The sequence below is a fragment of the Pezoporus occidentalis genome, unplaced genomic scaffold, assembly GCF_034315485.1.
Source record: "Pezoporus occidentalis ecotype Australia unplaced genomic scaffold, CSIRO_AGI_Poc_V1 ctg107, whole genome shotgun sequence".
Taxonomy (NCBI): domain Eukaryota; kingdom Metazoa; phylum Chordata; class Aves; order Psittaciformes; family Psittacidae; genus Pezoporus; species Pezoporus occidentalis.
Genome location: NW_026912854.1, coordinates 2,019,543 through 2,038,885, shown reverse-complemented (window position 1 = coordinate 2,038,885; position 19,343 = coordinate 2,019,543). Strand labels below are relative to the sequence as shown.

Here is a 19,343-nt window from a genome sequence, read left to right as displayed (position 1 = left end):
TATGTGCATATATACACACACATTAAAACTATGACTCAGTTTACCAGAGGTGCAGAGCAGCGCACTGGCCACCTTTAAGGTCACCTCACCTCCATCAGACCGTTTGAATTCAAACACCTGCATTCACATTAAAAAGCCTACATTCAGTTAAGTGTATAAACCTAGGAAACACTGAATTTCGCTTTACCGTTCTGAACCACACTCCAAGTCTACCTTTGTACCATTTAGCTTCTGTCAGGTTTCTGTCTGCTGAGTTTCTATTACCACTGCAGCATTTCACATTTCATTAATTATTTTCCAAAGCAAAGCGATCCATCTTTACTAGTAAACCTGTATAAATACTCCACCAGCTCATGATACTTGAGATTATGTGGTTTAGGACGTAAGTTTTGGTAAGCATTTAATTCCTTCAAATCTGGTTAAGCTGCAATGAAAGACTACGGCTGAAAAACCAGGATTTTAGTCAGGTGTGACTAAAACCATCCTGAAAACAACTGTAATAATGAAATAATTTTACACTTACTTTGTAAGGAGGAAGAAAGCAAAGTGTGTGTGTGCATGTCCGCACGTGTGGTCGTGTCTGCGTGAAAAGAACGATCTTTAACACCCCTGCCATGAGAATGCTGAACAAGTTATTTACTCATCCCTCAAAAAACCTCCATATCCTGGTAAACAGGAACTTAGTCACTCCAAGAGGAACATGAGGAACCACACTGTGAGGTGCATTTCAGGTACAACAAATTGTTTTCAACTGCGTCTATTATAAACCTGTTTTCCATTCTAGCACTTGGGCAAAAGTAATTTAAATGGGTGAAGCAGAACCAGAAATAGTACTTGGAATTATTATTTGAAATCAAATAATTAAACCTGCTTGCTAGGTTAAATTCATATAAATGTATAAATTGTAAATGCAGTTTATCTATTATTCTGCTGTTTAAACTTCGAATGAAACCACAGACCTGTATTTTTTGTCTTTCAAGAGTGCCAAAGAGTCATCTCCTCCCTGGCCTCTCTTGGGCTTCAAGCAATTACAGACAGCACAGAAATAAGGTATGTCCCTGTGAAAATCCCACCCCCTTTGCCTTGAGATTCCAAGGATGCCAAGTTCTATCGAGAAAATTAACAGAGAATAAGGTTTTCCCTATTTCCAATTAATTCCCCCAAAAGCAGTATTCAAACAAACAGGGGTGGTGGGGGGGTAGGACCACCTCTGCCATCCAGCAGTGTGATGTCTGCTGACCCCAGCAGGAAGAAACAAACATCAAAGCTGGGCACTGCTCACCCCGCTTCTCAAAGGAAGCTCAGCTCCTGGTGTAAAGCTTCACACATCTGAAATCCTGGTCCTGGTAATGAAAGCCCTCTAGAAGCCAGCACCCAGCTTCTGAAAGACCTGCCCCCATGCCTCAGAAAGAGTGTGATCAAGAGATAAAGTGAGTTCAGAGAGCACCGACTGCAGTCATCCATCTGGAGAGGCTACTGAATACACTGGGTTTCTACCAGGATGCCCTAGAGGTTCATGTATTAGCACCTCAATGCCCTGACAAAAGCTGTGACAGAAACAAAGAGGAACTGAAAAGCTAAAAGTGTGCTCCCCATAACACCTCCATGCCGCAGCCCAGGGAAAAGCCTCTGTGACTGCTCTATGGGTACATAATTTACTGTTCAAGGAGATCTGCAAACATTACACCGAGAACTGGAAGGGAAGAGCCTGCTGCGCATTTTCCCATGAACAAAGGGACAAACATTTTCTGGCATCTGGGTGCTAACTTACATTGATTTCTTGGTATGCTAAAACTCCTATAGCCACCTCTGACCTGAACAGCCTTTCCCGAGCTCCACATTGCCACCCAAATATGTATTTGCACTGCTTCTCCTAATGTTTTCAGGCTTTAACCGAAGCCTTTCAATGCACTTCCCTTTAGTAGAATAAAAGCCTCCCTGAAAGCCTTCAAGTAACACACAAAACCTCAGGATTAAAAGTAAGGACTGCTGCTCTGCTGAACGCACCTATGAAATCCATGACTCGCAAATTCAAACCAACCTAAACTGTAGGAGGTAACAAATGCATGCCAAGCTGTGCGCAACACTCACTGCATCGCTCAGATGGTGCCCTCACACTACAGAATACAGCCCTCTGGACTTCACCCAGAAACCACGATGAGATTGAACATTCAAAGGAAAGCTAGGTTTGGCTTTGCCAGCTGATGAAGCTGTTGGAAAAGCGACCTCTTAGCTCCATTTCCCAGGGGTGTGAACATCTTTTTTTCCATGCTGTTGCTATATCTACCAATTCGGAGCCAGTCATACACAGTGGGTGTTCCCGGACATACTAAACCTCCGAGCTGGTTGGACAGCCATGTGGAAACAGATTGCTGAAGGACAAACGGATGTTGCTATTTCCTCCTCTAGAGAGGCTCCTTCTTTAAATCTTTGGTTTTTAGAATTATGTATCCCTACTGACATCAGACTGCCAAAGAAATAACGGGATTAAAGTATCAGACCGGCTTTAGAAATCACAGAATCACACAATGGGTTGTGCTGAAGGGACCTTAAACCTCCTCCAGCTCCAACCCCTGCCACGGGCAGGGACCCCTTCCACTGGAGCAGCTTGCTCCAAGCCCCTGTGTCCAACCTGGCCTTGAACACTGCCAGGGATGGGGCAGCCACAGCTTCTCTGGGCACCCTGTGCCAGCGCCTCAGCACCCTCACAGGGAAGAGCTTCTGCCCAAGAGCTCATCTCAGTCTCCCCTCTGGCAGGTTAAAGCCATTCCCCTTGGCCTGTCCCTGCATCCCTTGTCCCAAGCCCTTCTCCAGGTTTCCTGTATCTTCAATACAGTATCTTCAATGGTTTCTTTCTTCCTTCTTCTATTGTGCCTAGACCGACTGTGTAACAAGCTGAACTACTTTAAAATAGTTCAAGTCATTCTTTTATTTTAGTTTAGATAAGTTTTCTCAAAAATCTTATCTTGGCAGTAATATTCAATGGGGAAAATGTGTCGTTTTGACAGTAATACAGCAAACTATGTCACTGAACCCTACAGGCTTGTATTCTCCTGTTGAACTGTAAAGACCATTAGTATTAATAGAGGCTATGCACCTGCACATCCCTCAGCACATCAATACAGCACTACTAAGAGGGAAAGAACAGCCACCATAAGGGAGTGCTGTGCCTATGTTTTTCCATGCATTCCTTGGAGGACAGTGTCTTCAGAACACTCACAGGCTGGAGACTCACCCCTAGAGACTTATCTGAACTCTCTGGAGCATTCAGAGACAGTCAGCCTGAGAGGAGGATTTGTTAACTCAGCTCAAATTTGACAAAAGCACCTTCTGAAACAGATGCAGACTGCAGGATGAAACTTGTAGTTGCATAATCTTGTCCATGAGCATCTATTACACAAGAAACCCAAAAGACTTAAAAGCAGACTTTAGATATGCCCTTTATATACTTTCCAAATAACTTTATGTATCGGACACTGTGCCTAAATCTTTTCTTTAATGCGTTTTTTCTTTTGGATATTATTAGATCCAACTCAAGATTCGCATCTCTGTATTTCCTTTATGTTTAAATGAGCGAGCATGCTAAAAAGAGGTCAACCCACACCGATGTTGCTGCCATTAACTACCCAGATATAGGGCAAGAGCACACGACACATCAGAATGTAGGCCAGAGACTGATCTCCGCACATGCTTACCAACTAAACCGTAATGATGCTCCATTTACATAGCTTTATCTTCTTTCAATAAAGCAAATAAGGGACAAGAGTCAGCCTGGGATTTACATCTGCACAACTAAAGAACTTATTACGCAGCATTCTGGAAGCATGGTGTACTTTGGTGAAGGAATTAAACATTAAATAAGGGGACAAAATGGGTGTTGTTGATGTTGGAGTGAAGAAAGGGATGCGATTTCTCCTTCCTGATCATCTGTAGGAGACTGCACTTTTCAAAACAATCTGGTGATGAAGAAATGTGAAGCCCAACAGAGCTCTGTGGAAATAATAAACACATAGTAAATATCTGCATATTGAAAAGCACGTATGAAAAATGGTTCTATAATTAAATTTTACAGAGGCAGCGGAACTGTATGCTGCTTTATCCTCTTATCCTCGTTTGCGACTGAGCAAGTGGGTACTGAATGTAAAAATAGGCATTTTTCAGCTCCAACCAGGCGAAAGCTCACCCCAGTTCTGCTATTACAGTGCCCATGGCAACATATTTACCAATACACAGGCAGATCAGTGATTGAGCCAGGAAAACATTCGCTTACTGTATTGTGTGGCATGTTTTGACAGGCAGGGAAACTCACTGTCCCAAGGAAATACTACCGAGGACGTACAGGTCTGTTACTAACGTATATACACGTACGCTACTGCACGCACTGTGCAATTTAAGTGTTCATTCATGCAATATTGTAATGGCAACGGATAATATTTGTGGGGTTTTTTTGATTGGCAATTTAAACATTCCCTTTAATTGTGAGAGTTTAACCTGAAAGAAATCACAATAAAACATATGCACTTTTCCCTCCTTCCGTTACTCTGATCTCACAGACTCGGAGAACTTTAGTGACTTAGAAAAGGAGCAATGACAACCTAAAATCCAGTAACTGCTCTGCACTAGCACAGGCAAATACGTTGTGCACAGGCTTTTAAGGTTCTTCAGGTAACTAAATCCAGCGTGGAAGACCACGTTCTACCATTAAAGTTTATTTCATGTTCTTGTGTAACCTTCCCGAGGCTCCTATCGACCTTACGATTGTCATTCCAAACGACTTCAGATGCAGCTATTAGGGTAACACTGCGCCCAACACCGCTGGCTCTGTACTGCTGACCAACATCTGCCAGGAAACACAAACACATCCCTTAAAAAGTGAAAAGCCTCCGAGAACTCTGCCATTACCACGAACACCCTGAGACAGGCAGGTGGCTGGCCCTGCAGACAGTCCTCAGCACCAGCCATGCTTATGAGAATTAACACCAGCTCAGGTTTTGACTGGCTGCTGGCAATACTTTGACGTGGCTTGCTTTGAACACATAACTCTCCCCTCTCTTCCCCCCAAAAAAGGTCAGGTTGAAGACAAAAGACTGCAATAACAGCACAATGGAAATGCCATGAACTGTACTTCAAACGAGGGAGCGAGGCAACGGCAGCTAAAAGCCACTAACGTACAAGGTCACTGGTACAAGGCAGTGACAACGGACATCCCATCACGTTATACTCTTACAGGATGCCCTTTTTTCCCCCTCCTCCTCTGAGCAGACACAAATTGCTGCCTTATTCCTGTGTTGATCCTGTGACACGAGAAATGAGGTTTCAAAATAGAGTCCATTCTTCAATTTCAGAGACAGCTTGGGATTAAGTATTTCTCTTAAACCAACACATTTATGTACCAGGTGAGAGAAACCCAACAAAACACTTGTGATGTATTCAGCATTGAAACCTTCCACACGTCACATTCAGATCAGTTTGTGGTTTCATAGCCCATCACATGCATCTAGCTGTGGAAGACGAAGAACTAAAAGCTCTGGAGAAGCTGATGGGGATGGTAGCAGGACACTGGAACATCTTAGCATCAGCATGAGTTCTGTGGGGCTCAGTTACAACCACAACGGGCAACAGCACATACATACACACAAAGCAGCTTCTTGACCTGTCCTTCTGTATTTGTGAATTGCCGGACCTACAACTCTCTGAAGCCAAGATTCTTCCTGCCTGTTGTTCCAGCAGATCAAGGCAGAGTTTTACTATGGGAAAAGGACAGCTTAGGATGGAACAACACAACTTGGTCACAAGATATACACGAGGTTGCTTATTCGATGCATCAAAAAATGCTCTTAAAAAACGAAGAGATATGCACCCTTTCAAACGCTGTTCAGCATCTAGCTCCTTCAGCCCAGTAACACCTTGTACCTCAGACAGAAGTCTCCCCTTGACAACTTCTAATGCCCTGCTCCTTATGAACTATCTAGGTTGTATAGTGATTACTTTGAGTCATATTGAACGTAATGACAATTATTACAAAAAGAATCTAAGGTATTTTCACAGCCTTCTTTTTTCGTGTTCTTCTCCCATAAAAGACTCTTGGCTCTATCTTGGGTAAAATAATTTCTCATTTGCTGAACTCTCATTTTAGCCAAAATCCAGACAGAATCACGTCAAGTTCGAATTTTCTGTAAGCACATAACTCTGGACTTAGACTTTCCTTTGACTGAAGTTTCTTTTCCTATAATCATTTAAAACTCAGGCAGAAATAATAGGATTATTTCTGGAGCTCCTCCAGCTCCAACCCGTGCCATGGGCAGGGACCCCTTCCACTGGAGCAGCTTGCTCCAAGCCCCTGTGTCCAACCTGCCCTTGAACACTGCCAGGGATGGGGCAGCCACAGCTTCTCTGGGCACCCTGTGCCAGCGCCTCAGCACCCTCACAGACGACAAATGAATGGATCCAGGCCACCACCCAGGCAAGCACTTGAAAGTGCTGTTAACTGCAAGCACCAGGAGGACCTGATGGCCAGATCTGCGACAGGGTTCAAGCAGGTTCAGGAGAGCTCCAATGCAGCTCACGCCACCCAAACTGCACAAAATGAACACACAAATTAACCCACCCCCAACAACATAACCAGCTACTTCATCTGCTCCAGAGCTCTACTTCTTCATTTCTGCCCATTTTAGCTATGCAAGCTATCTGCAAATAAATACCCAAACCCAAACAAATCAAACACAGAAGCCCAAAGTCACCACACAAGGCAAACCGACAGCCAAAAGCTGAGCCCAGTAATTCTGGGCAAAACCCCTGATGCAGATGTAGCTACAGTGACACAAGAACTTCCATTGTCTGGGTTGACTGGGTAATGACACAGAAACTACGGAGAAAACCAGCACAAAAATGCCTTCAAATGGCATACGCTGTGTCTGCCCCAGTTCTGCTGCTGAGGAGTCCTTGGAGCAGACCTGCACCACAGGCAAACGTTTTTACAGAGCTGAGATTCTAAAGCCTATCTAAGACATGCGTTACAAAAGGCACAGATATGCTTTACACAGTGATCCCAGGCATTACGCCTGTAAATCAGCATTTTTGGTAATGACATGGTGGTTGCACTCCATGGTCTGAAAATCCTAATCCTGAGGTTTAGACTGCCCTCAAATGGGCCACTCAAGCCAGAACCCTCATCACGACACTCTGAAGCGTTTGCCTGTTTGGCTGGCATTTGCCTCTCCGTCACCTCCAGCTGCTAGGGATTTTTGGCAGAACCTCCATCCGCACGCAAGGCCTCCCAAAAGAGAGCATCAGGTTTGCCTCCACTCTACCTCTGCCCGTTACTGGATGTGTGTCGTGGTTTAAACCCAGTCAGGTAATTCGTTCGCTCACTTCCCCCCCTTTTTCTTGCCCTCCCCCTGCTCCCGGAGGGACGGAGAGGAGAATCGAAAAGAATGCAACTCCCACGGGTTGAGATAAGAACAGTTTAGTAACTAAGGTATAACACAGATCACTACTGCTACCACCAATGATAATAATGATAAAGGAAATAACAAGGGAAGAGAATACATCATCTCACCACCAGCCGACCGATAACTCGCCCCCCCCCAGCCCGACCAAGCTCTGACCGATACCTCCTCCAACCCTGCAGACTCCCAGCCCTTCCGGCTAACTCCCAGTTACATCCCTGGGCATGACGTGCTGTGGTATGGAATACCTCTTTGGTCAGTTTGGGTCAGGTGTCCTGTCTCTGCTTCCTCCTGGCTTCCCCTCCTCCCTGGCAGAGCATGAGGCTCACAAAGTCCTTGGCCAAACCAAAACATCCTTGTTATCAGCTCTGTTCCCGAGCTGAAAGTCAAAACATTGCACTGCACCAGCTACCAAGAAGGGGAAAAATGACTGCTACTGCTGAACCCATGACAATGTGCAAACACGTTATTGTTTCCTCATAAACTTTCCTTGCCCTTCAAGCCCGCCCGTGGTCTCCTGCACCTCTATAAAGCTCTGCTGTGTTAAACTACCTGAGACTGAGCAAGAGAGACGGGCTCTTGCTGGCTTCTGGTGTATGCACACATACACGCTGTGCTCTGTAGCTGCTCTCGCACTTGTTCATTTATTGTTCATTGTTTTGGCAGGTTTTTCTTTCAAGTTCTTTCTTTTGGACCCTTAATGTTCATCTTGGCTTGCTAAAAGGGAACCGGGGAACAAGGCCCGGAGCTCTCAGCAGGAGCAGAAGCAACCCTCAGAAGGAGAACAGTAAAGCTGACAGCTGTGCTTTCCTGCACTGAGCACAGTGGGTACATCCATACCCCAGCAGCCCCGCTGCCATCTGCGGAGCTCCTGGAGCAGACAGGTTATTTATAGGAACGTGTTTGCACAAAGCCAGTGTTTACCTGTCGGCACTGTCAAAATCTGCGCTCTGTCTTTGCTGTTACCCTGCTGCTTTTCTTGTCAACAGGGGGATCTTCCAACAGGAAATACTGTAACGCATCCCCCAGCCCCTTAAACGTTCCCTTCCTGCAGGGGCTGGTTACGTTAACTGCTGCAGCAGGAATACATCTGGTTTCCATGGGGCCTTGGGGATCCTCCAGAACACTAATGGGATGTTGAACCTAAAGAGCCCATTTCTCTGCCTTGTTCCAGCAGCAGCAGCATGGCATCTCCCTGCCAATACCAAGCTGAGACTTACTGTTACCAAAAGCCCAGGCATCCCCACCCCCAAAACAACCAGAGTATTTCCTGTTGGAGGTGGCCCTGCTGTTACTGCTGTAACCATAACCACCGTTTTCCAGCAGGGCAGAGGCTTTAACAAGATGTTTCAGCGCGTTTGCCTTTGAAAGTGAACCTGAATTCTACAGCAGAGTCCCAGGAATGAAAGGCATGGGCCATCTCAAGCCTGGCTTCTGGCAGACTGCCGCTGGCATCACCAAACTACAGACGTGCCTGGAAGAGAGGAGGAGGAGGAGGAACTAAGCTCTGGTTCCTGCCCCAGTTTCTGCAGGCGAGTGGCTGGGTTACACTGCTAGCACAGTGCGAGGCAGGGTGACCAGGCAAAGGGCTGTCACCCCCCAGGCCTGATCTCAATGGTCAAGATCCTGCAAATAGGATCACACAATCCCAGCCTGGTTTGGGTTGAAGGGACCTTAAAGCTCCTCCAGCTCCAACCCCTGCCATGGGCAGGGACCCCTTCCACTGGAGCAGCTTGCTCCAAGCCCCTGTGTCCAACCTGGCCTTGAACACTGTCAGGGATGGGGCAGCCACAGCTTCTCTGGGCACCCTGTGCCAGCGCCTCAGCACCCTCACAGGGAAGAGCTTCTGCCTAATATCTAATCTGAATAGTTCTTGCACAACCTGAGATAAAATCCTATTGAAAACAGTGACCAAAGACAGCATCATCAATCTGTACCTTTCCTTTTCAGCCAGTGCAAGAGCGTAACAGCTACCGTAAATCACTGAGAGGTTCAGGGCTCAAAACCAGCCCTGGAGAGCATCGTGGGTTCAACTCCAAGCACTCAGCTCCCAGTAGGTCAGCACTCTGCCACACCACCAGCTAGCGACATGCCGATCCCACAAAGGCTCACAGGACAGGGCTGGAGGAAGCAGGGCTTAAAGCAGGAACAGAGTAAGTGTTTTTCAATAAGCAGGCTAAAGAACAAGGATTATGCTAGCAGACGAGGAATGTATTCTGTGATCAGCACAGCAAATACCAGTGGAATTAGGACATCACTTAAATACATGCCAGGCTGGGAGCTATGTAAATGGTGATGAGAACAGGTGAATAAAGACCCTGAAGAGCAGCAGAAAGTCTTCTAGATTTGCTTTTGTTTGGTTTCATATTAATTACCAACCTTACGAATTAACCAGCTTCCCAGCCCTGAGCTAAGCCAGAGACTGGAACAGGGCAATCTCTCACTTCCTCCACCGAGACGCACAGAAGGAATCCTCTCCATGCAATGCGGGTTCAGATGGCTCTGTGAGTATTGTTTAAAGAGCGTGTCAAAGCCACAACAAAGTAATTCCTCCTCTTAGATAAGGTCTGTGAACTGCCTCCAGGAGAAGTATTAGAGAGCCTGCAGGAAAATGCTTTTATTAGACAAGCGGAGCCACAGATGTGACTTTCATCTGGTGTGCAAAGCAGGGACGTCACATACATGGCAGAGATACCAGCTATGAAAAGTGACATTTTTAACATCCCTTGAAAACAAAAGGCTCCCAGATCTCCCGTCCCTACAGGCCCTTGCCCAAAGCCCCTCTCCAGGTTTCCTGCAGCCCCTTTAGGCCCTGGAGCTGCTCTAAGGTCTCCCCTTCAGGAGCCTTCTCTTCTCCAGGCTGACCCAGCCCAGCTCTCTCAGCCTGTCATTATTAACCAAGTTTCCTACCTGCAATATCCATTTGGCTATTGTGCTTTGCCAGATGTGGTCTAGCTACCACCAAGTTATTGCTCTGTGTCAATCAGATAAACCAGAAAGAACTATTATCCTACCAGAAAGCAATCAGTGCCCCTAACCCAAGCCTCTGCTGATGAAGCCATGCCTTGTTTGTTCAGCTTTGACAAGAGCCACAGCAATAAGAAAACTCCTTAAAAAGAAGAGAAACCTCATGGAAATAATAATGAGAAGATGCAAGCTGAGTTTAAGAACCACACTGGAGTTTGACATGTTCATGGATGCCCAGAAAATCTGCTTAAGTACCAACAGCATGGTGCTACCAATTTCCACTACTCAAATAAAAGCTTGGCAAGCACCATAATTTGGATAGTACCTGAAGGTTCTTTCCTGACTTAGAACACCAAAACCCAAGTGTAAGGTGGCAATGCCTTGAATTTATGCGCTGTGTTAGTATTTAGGTTGCATAGATCTAATCACCGATTGCCACAGCACTGACGGCTGGCAACTGCTACATGAGAGAGCAGACAGGAGAAGTTAATGCAGAAGTTGGATACTTCTGCCTTCCTCTGCATTACCGAGGAACTTCATCTAAGAAACATGATTTTTAGTTATGAGGCTACTTCATTTAATACATGAAATCCTGAGATAGGCAGCCCCCTTTATCAAGGGATGGCACATTATACAGGCCACTTGGCTCTCCCTGTAGACCTTCATGGCTTCAAGGGCACTGGGATATGTGTCCTGAAGCATGTAACAAAACAGATGGAACAGAAGTTTAATGGTCTCCTCTGCTCTAATGTCTAGTACTGAGTTCCAGGGATGGGACCTGGATGACCCAAGTGATCCTTTTCAGTTCAATATACATTATTCTTTTCCTTTCTTGTGCCTGATTTAAAAGAAAAAGGGGAAAAAAGGCTGATTGCAGCCTTCAGCATACTTATGAGATTAGGGTAATGAAGAAGAGACCATTTTATAAGGCAGCTCACAGGCTCTTTCCTTCGTATTTCAGAATGCAGCTGGTTTCAGCCTCCCAGCTGGCAAAAAGGGGACTCCTCACCCTAAGCAGCCTGCTTCATCTGGGGACTTCTCAATCAGACACAGCTGAAGCAGTGGCATGATTACAGGCCTCGGTCAAGTGCTGCAATGCAAAATGATTTATATTAACCACCATTCTCTAGGCTCAGTGCAAACCAAATCCAGCAATAGTCAAGTAACTCAACACTTAGAGCAGCAGAGGCCCAGTACACAGCCTGGCCATCAGAAACATCCCCAGTATGTGTTAAGCATCCCCTGTAAATTCCCTTTCGGTGTTCACAGGCTGGTTTTGAGCGTAAGAAAACTTAACTGTTCTCAGTACAGTGGTGCTCTCCATACCTCTGAAGAGCTCCACACTGTCAGAAGCCATCCATTGTTGTCCATGACAAAAACTCCCTGTCTCTGCTGTTACCGAACACTGAACTGAAATGCTTACGATAAGGCAGATGAGCCAAGACTCCTGATTTGTGAAGAAATAAATCAATATACACAGGCTATTTTAAATCCAGCTTAAACCCCAGTTCATACAGAGTTAAAGAAAAGGGGCAGGGGAAGGGCAGATTTAGCTGGTGCCACCCAGCTTTCATGGCACTGAGCTAAAGCAGCCAAATACTTTCTTGCTCTGCTCTCAAGGACAGCTTCCCTCTCTCCCAATGCTATTTTGCTTTTGATGACTCACAGCAAAGCACCAGCCTCTGACCACTCTGTGGTACCTGCACATTGGAACAATAGAAAGAAGAATGTGGGAATAAGAGACAAGCGAGGTAAAAAAGAAAGAGGAAAGTTATCGTGGACAAAATTCCCAGAACAACAGGGCATCACTGGACCACTCTCCAATCCGTCTCTCACACCGGATAAAGCCAGACTCTGGACCCCAAACTGGTACTATTTGTGGACAGGAATGCATTTAAATGTTAAGAAAAAAGCATCTGGTTTGAAACCTTTTAAAAATCTAATAGACAGGAACTGGAACCAGCGTTTCAGACTCTACCTGTAGAGATCAAATTCCGGATGACCAGATCGCTTAATGCCTTGCTTTCACCTCCAGCAAACGAGACTCTGCCTTTCTGGTCTAATGCAAGCAATACCAATGGCTCCAGAAACACAAGCAACAAAGTGGAGGAATCCAAACCATTCCCTCACATTGTAAAAGGTGCCCACATCGGCTCTATCACAACATGAGGCTTTCTGCTCACAAACATACCAGGGTCATTAAGTCCCCCCCATTAGCAGGGTTTTCCATTATGTCTCTGCATAGGCATGGACAGGCTGAGAGAGGCCAGGCACTGGAACCTCCCTTATTCTACACAGAAGAGTACATAAGGTTGGGGAATGGAGAGGATGATTTTGATTAATCCAACATAAATAAAACTCCCTGAAAACACAGCGAACAACAGAGGTTCAGACTTGTGTAGGTGAAACCCAAGGGCTACAATGGTACCCAGGGGCAACTTCATTATCCTCAGCTGAGCTGCACAAGGGACTAATGTAACCCCCAGAAAAGGGTCAAGAGAAACAGAACGATCCATTAATAAGACCTATAAGGATGTTCATAGAGTTTAGTTCAAACTCCAGCTGCTGTTTTTAGTGCAAGCAGGTACATACAGCAGTATCACCATTTCTGTTCTGCTCCCTCTGCTGCTGTCAGAGCCCTTTCTTCTATTGTCTCAAATGAGTTTCAATTTAAATAATTCATATTCTCAAACCCCATAAGATCCGGTTAAGTACTCTGAGGCTTGTTCATCTGTCTACTTGAACAGTTTTCTTCAAGACGTATCTGTAAGCTGAAGAACAGTTTTATTTTTCTTTAATGAAGCAGCTCTCTGTGTTATAGCCAATTGTTTCAGTTGTGGGCTGCAAGCAGTGTTCCTATTCCAGAAAGGGAACACTGTCAGGTTCTAAATGTGGCTCTGTACCTTAGGTGTAAAACTGTGCAGTAGCCTGTTATTGTATCAGCTGCCACTATTAAGCTAGAAAAAGAAAAAAGGAGGTGGAGAGGCAAAGCATTAACAGCAGCAACATCCCAGGACTCAGCACTTTTTGTACTCAGGGACACATTTGGTAGCTTATTCTATTTCCAATCTTGCCTTCCTTGAAGATGATGGTTATTTGGCCAACACGGTGAAGATGGCACACTGTTCTTTGTTTTGATGAACTAAAGCATCCCAGTGTAAAACTGGAAGCTCTGGAAAATGTAAATGATACAGAAATTACTCAAATACTTTTTCCTATCCCAGCACCTGTAGAAACAAGGCCCCTGTAACAGACACCTCACTGAAGGTGACCTACCTGCTGTCTCCAAAACAGTAAATATGGCCTGTTCTCTCTACTTCTCTCCTCCTTCTCTTGAGGGTCCCCTCATTCCTCCCTCCCAAAGAAGTTAACCTGTAAGCCTACCCGTGACACAGCAGCTTTGGTTCACCTTTCCAGAGCTTTTCAGACAAGTCCCTTTACTGATTTTCCTGGCTTTAAGGAAGTACCCTAAAGATCTCCAGAAGAGATGACCTTGCCACTCTACATGATGGAAGGCAGCAGCAGTTACTAATTTTGCCAATACAGAATTTATTACACCTCTCTAAGGGTAAACAGGAGCAAACCTGAGTGCCCAATGATGTGAGCGAAAAGCTACTGGATGGCATCTGTTAACACCCACAGCCTAATCCCCAATACTTGCATTGCTGAAACAGGACCACTGGTTTTGGTTAGAGTTAGAAGGGACCTTGAAGATGACCTAGAACACAGATGTCCAGAAATGCTTTACAGCATTACCTTGGTACTTCTGCTTCTAAATGCCTTTACCTTAGGAATGAATTCCTGAAATAAAAGTGACAGGGCTGTAGGCCCATATGATTTAGTATTTAAAAAGAGATCCGCCTAATTCTGAAGGTTCATTAGCAGCAGTTGGAGGAGGAAGGGCTTGTTCAGCAATATGGCCAGGAACTGGCTCCTTCTCTTGTTCTTCCTAATAGCAATCCAGAACACGAAGGGTAGGACATCTGCCTGATATTTCAATGAACTCTTTGATGGTTACCATGAGGTATTCCCTCTTATTCCCTGTGGCATGGCAAGCCTTACTAAAGCAAAGCACTTAGGGAAACAGTGAACTGCAAAGTGAACAGCCTGCAGAGGAAAGCCCTTTTTCATAATGCTAACTTAAGTTTTGCCAAGGGTGGGATTCCTAAGCAGGGATATTTTCATCATGCAGTAAGGCCATCCTCAAAAGACCCAAAGGAAAGCATGACACCTAAGCATTACACTGAAACCAACTATTAGACAGGCCAAACTCATTTAAAATCAAATCCAACAACACTTAACTGGCTGCTAGGCTAAGCCACTTACTGTTTAAAGACCAGAAAGCCCAGTGTGGCTCTTGATGAGAGCAGCACAACTGACAGCAGTGCATTTGGATTATCATGTTTAGAAACTGGTGGTTAAGGATCCTGAGTTACCACGGGATTAAGAGCAGAGCAGACAGAATCTCAAGTGATGCACTGCTGCTGTCAAACACACACAGCTCCACCACCCTTTCTATCCAACCTGAAAATATTCACAGAATAGCAGGAATATGCTCTTTTTCTTCCTTTTTAAACTCATACCTTTTTATGGGTACAATATTTTCAAACCCAACTCCTCCTCAAGATTGATACCAGCAGGAAAATAACTTGAACGGTAGGTAGCATCTTCAGGCTGCTGCACAGCCTTGTTTCACTTCGACATTTGTCAGTATGGTACATGTATTAATTTAGCTATGGTTTTTTGAAGCTTTTAAGTCTGCCTAGAATCACAGGGAAAGTAAAAATAACCTGGCAATACAGAGATCTGTGTGTGCTGCAGGAATTTACATTTCCAGGGATGAGCCTGTGAACCGTACTAGTGAGAAGTCTTCCAGGACTACAGGGCAAACCAAGAGGTGAAGCATTACTTGATTATTTATAACAGAACAAGCCATTTTAATTCTTACATCAGCAATGCCAAGCATTTTGGTTATGACCTCCTATTACATCAGTCTGGATTTTCCAGTAATTCCTAACCGGAAGCATGTGTAGTAGTGTCATATTAGAACAACACTCCTGTCCCCAAGACCAAGGGTCTCAGCTTTCCTAAGAGACTTCATTCACTCTTTGAAGTAGCTCAAATCATGCCCACATAGCACTTGCACACCGGAGCAATCCCACTGAAATCCATACAACAGCTCCTGTGACTAGTTCTGCTTAGCACAAAGGAGAACTACAGAATCTGTTACGAAGCAATCCACTCTTAGATATAAATTAAATTCACTTTGGGTAATTATCTCCTCTCTCACACACACAGAAAAACTGGAGCTACAGAAAACTACATGTTAAAAACTGTAAATAAGACATTATTGGTTCTAATACATATGAGTGACCTGATCCAGTTGAAGACGCCGCTGCTTATTGAAGGGGGGCTGCACCTCTGAAGGTCCCTTCCAACCCAAACTGTTCTATGATAACGCAGGAGCCTCGGAGCCTCCTTTCCGGCTGTTACAGCAACACTGGTGCTATTCTGCTGCAGGGTTAAAATAAATGGTCAAACGTTACTGCCAGAATCAAAGAGCTAAACATTCACAGCAGGGCTTGATTATCTTGATTATCAACCCGGCACGATCTAAACCGCACACATCTACTTCTGCTGAGTCAAGGTGGCTTTAAAAACAGTGGATTCTTCTCTTCTGAAAAAGACTCCCTACGTCTTTGAGGCTGTTAGGGTTAGCACGGACTATTTATAGGCATCAGTGAAAAGGAGGAAGTCTTACTCTGCTCTCCTCCTGCTCGCTGCTGGTAAGAGGAGCTTGCAGGATTTCAGCAAAATCACTGCCTTCTTTTGACAGAACTGCAATTATCAACAGGAGACAATCGCATGGCAGCGAGATAAATCAGTGCTGTTACAGAATGACTTGGAATGAGGAAGCGCTCTGACTGACTGTGCTGCTGGACTGTAGCAGCCAACTTGGCTACCAGTACTTTCTTTCTCTTCCTTTCTCCCTGCATCCTGAGAGCAAAGCAAGTGACAAGCTGTTATCCCTGGTGGAACAAACATCCTTTCTTACATACTGATAATGAAAGCTGCTGCTTGATTTGCAACTGACTCACATAGAGCTCTGACATCTGTAACTGTCTTTAGGAGGAGGTGCCTTTTGACTGATTTCACAGGACAATTTGAGCACTCCAGGAGGAAGACAACCCCCTGATTCTAGGGACCAGCCTAAAACTCATGCCAGTTTTAGCACTTGTTTCAACACAACCAAGGTTTCTGCTTCTGCACTGGTGTTCCTTTTAAGCAGCTCCTGAGTTTACACCACACACACAACCTACTGCATTCACCTTTCATGGGTGCTCTCTGGCACTGGCCATCAATAGATGCTCCAACTGCGGTGTGGCATCAGAGATGTGCCATACCCTTGGTCAGGTTACATGGCTTGCCAGTACTAATGATGTCGAGGCAATGATGACACAGGATCAAGGGCATGATCTGAAGGATCTGGATTCAGGCCCAGGTATCTGTTTGTGCAGGAGATCATGATGAAATGGGCACATTTCTTTCCAGTCACAAGCTCTACACACTCTGATCATCTTTCGGCAGCCCCCTACTGCAAACTGCAATAACTTCTGGGATTTTGGTGCAATAAAACCTTTAAATTACAGCTCAGGCAAACTTGTGGAACAAGCTGCAGCTGAGCTCTGGTGTTTAAGCTTAAAATCATATAATTAGCTGTGGGCCTTTCCTATACTTTCCACATTAGAAATCTGCCATGCCTCTCTCTGACTGACAAGAAAACAGGTCTCATTCATTACCAGTAACAGCTAACAGAATCCAAAAGGTGTTTGTTTCCTTCTTGGTTGAAACCTGGCAGCAAAGTGCTTTGTAACCCCCAAAATCTCACACATATCGAGCAACCGTTTGTCTTACCAAATCAATGACAAGTATTAATGCTCAGATCTGTATATGCTTGAAACACTGGATGCTTACTCCACCGAAGAAATTCATGGTTGGACATTTCTAGCTTATACCTTAAATATATAATACAAATTCAAAGCCTTGAAATTTGCTGGGCTAGAACCTTTAGCAGTGAAAACTGTTACTGGGATTGGTGTGAAGTTGAGCCTGGAGGAGAGGTCCCATGACTTTCAAATGATGGAAATCCTGCATGCAAAGGTGAGCTGATATGTAATGTCACGCATGAACAAGCAGAACAGATTTTGAGATTCACCTGTACCTCTTCTGTACCATTAGAAATGAGCATAATTCCACTTGCAACTGAAAATGGGACTTAAGGCATTCTAAGCATAACCCCAGAACATTAACTTGCTGTTTGAGATAGGGTGGTAATTTAAACAGGGGATTTTAAAAGGTAAGTTGGAAAGTAGAACAAAGGAATTTATTCGTGAAGTAACTGTAAATGGACTTTTCACTCTTCTATTCAATATTTAACAGTGTTATAATGGCATTTAAAAGCAGAAAAATTCAAGACCAACTATTAACATATAAATACAGTGCAGCTTCTCATTGCAGTCACAAAGCACAGGAGGTATTTCTAACTCAAGCCTTTGCCTATTACCCCATGCAACAAAACGGCTAGTCATGTACAAGTGAGAGATTTGGTGGACATCACATACCTCTATGCAGCTGTAGCAAAGCAGGACCCCAAGAGCTTGACAGACCATAAAGAATCTCTCATCAGTGAGGATCCCTTTCCCGAAAGCTGAGCAGAGCTTCTGACAGCCAAATGGCTTCATTCCACCCTACAAAAGGTGCGTATGGGGAGCAGGGAGAGAATGTCTCTTGTGAGGGCACAGAGAGAGTCAGGAGAAAAGACTGGTTATTCTGTGGTCCTTGCCTTCCCTGTGGCTAGTGCCACAGGTACATTCTAACCCCTTGTGTCAAACACAGGGACTGTGAATTAGTTTTCTTACAGAGCAAGCTTCTTCCATCCACAACATTCCTCAGCATCACGCTGAATTATCAGATGCAGAGGTGGTAACACAGGCAACAAAGTGCACACCTTGACTCTGCTATGCATTATACCCATCAGGTGTCCGAATGGAGGACGGACAGGCTCTGCAAAGGCACTCTGCTGCTTTCACACAGGACAGCAGGAAACACAAGCAGATGAGAAAAGCGGCAGTCCTCACTCTGCAGATACCTATGGGACAGTCATGGCAGCCCTTCAGGAAGCATCCAGTGGGGCTGGGGTAACCTATGACTGCTTACACTTTGCCAGAGAAGAGTGGGAGCTAGGAAAGACACCACACAGCTTGATGAGGGGCTCCAAAGGCAGCACAGAATAGCACCATCCTTTGCAGTCGCTTCTCCCTTAGGCACCAGGCAGAAAACCCAGCCTAAAGTTAGAACCTTATTAACTTCCCCAGCAAAGCACTGGCAGAGCTGCATTTGTAGGGAACCAGAAGATCTATTTTTGTTTGTTTTCAAGCCTGTTTAATTACCTTGGTGAGGCTAACAAAGGAACCTTCTGCTGCTTCCAAACAGAAGAGCTGCAGCTAATCCTGAAAGCCTCCCCTCCGCTCCCAAGATCCGTGGGTGCGTGTCTTTTATACATGTGAACTCATTCAAATCTTTTCACCATTTCCCCCACCGGTTTTTTTTAGCTCCATTTCCCTCTCACCAGTGTCAGGATACAGCACACACCGGTGACAGCTTTGATCTTGCTGGAGATAACCGTATGTGGGTAGATTCGTTTTCTTTCAATGCAGACTGGGAGCAAATCCAGAGGTCGAGCCAGAAAGTTAACAGCTATTTGAAAACCTCATCTAAAAGAAAATCCCTTTGTGTGGTGTCTAATATGCCTTCGGATGTGAATCCTGAAGTACCTCGCTGCGGAAGCTGCTCTCTGTACCACCATGTTCCAAGTCTTAAGGAAACTGAAGTTCAAAGACTAAGAGAGCTGGGTTTGCAGCTACGGAA

General features: G+C 45.0%; 1 protein-coding gene across 5 annotated transcripts in view; it reads right to left on the bottom strand.

Moving 5' to 3' along the window:
* ELMO1 (engulfment and cell motility 1) overlaps window positions 1-19,343 on the bottom strand; it is a 222,442-nt gene that overhangs the window by 53,519 nt on the left and 149,580 nt on the right. The gene's annotated exons all lie outside the window — the stretch shown is intronic.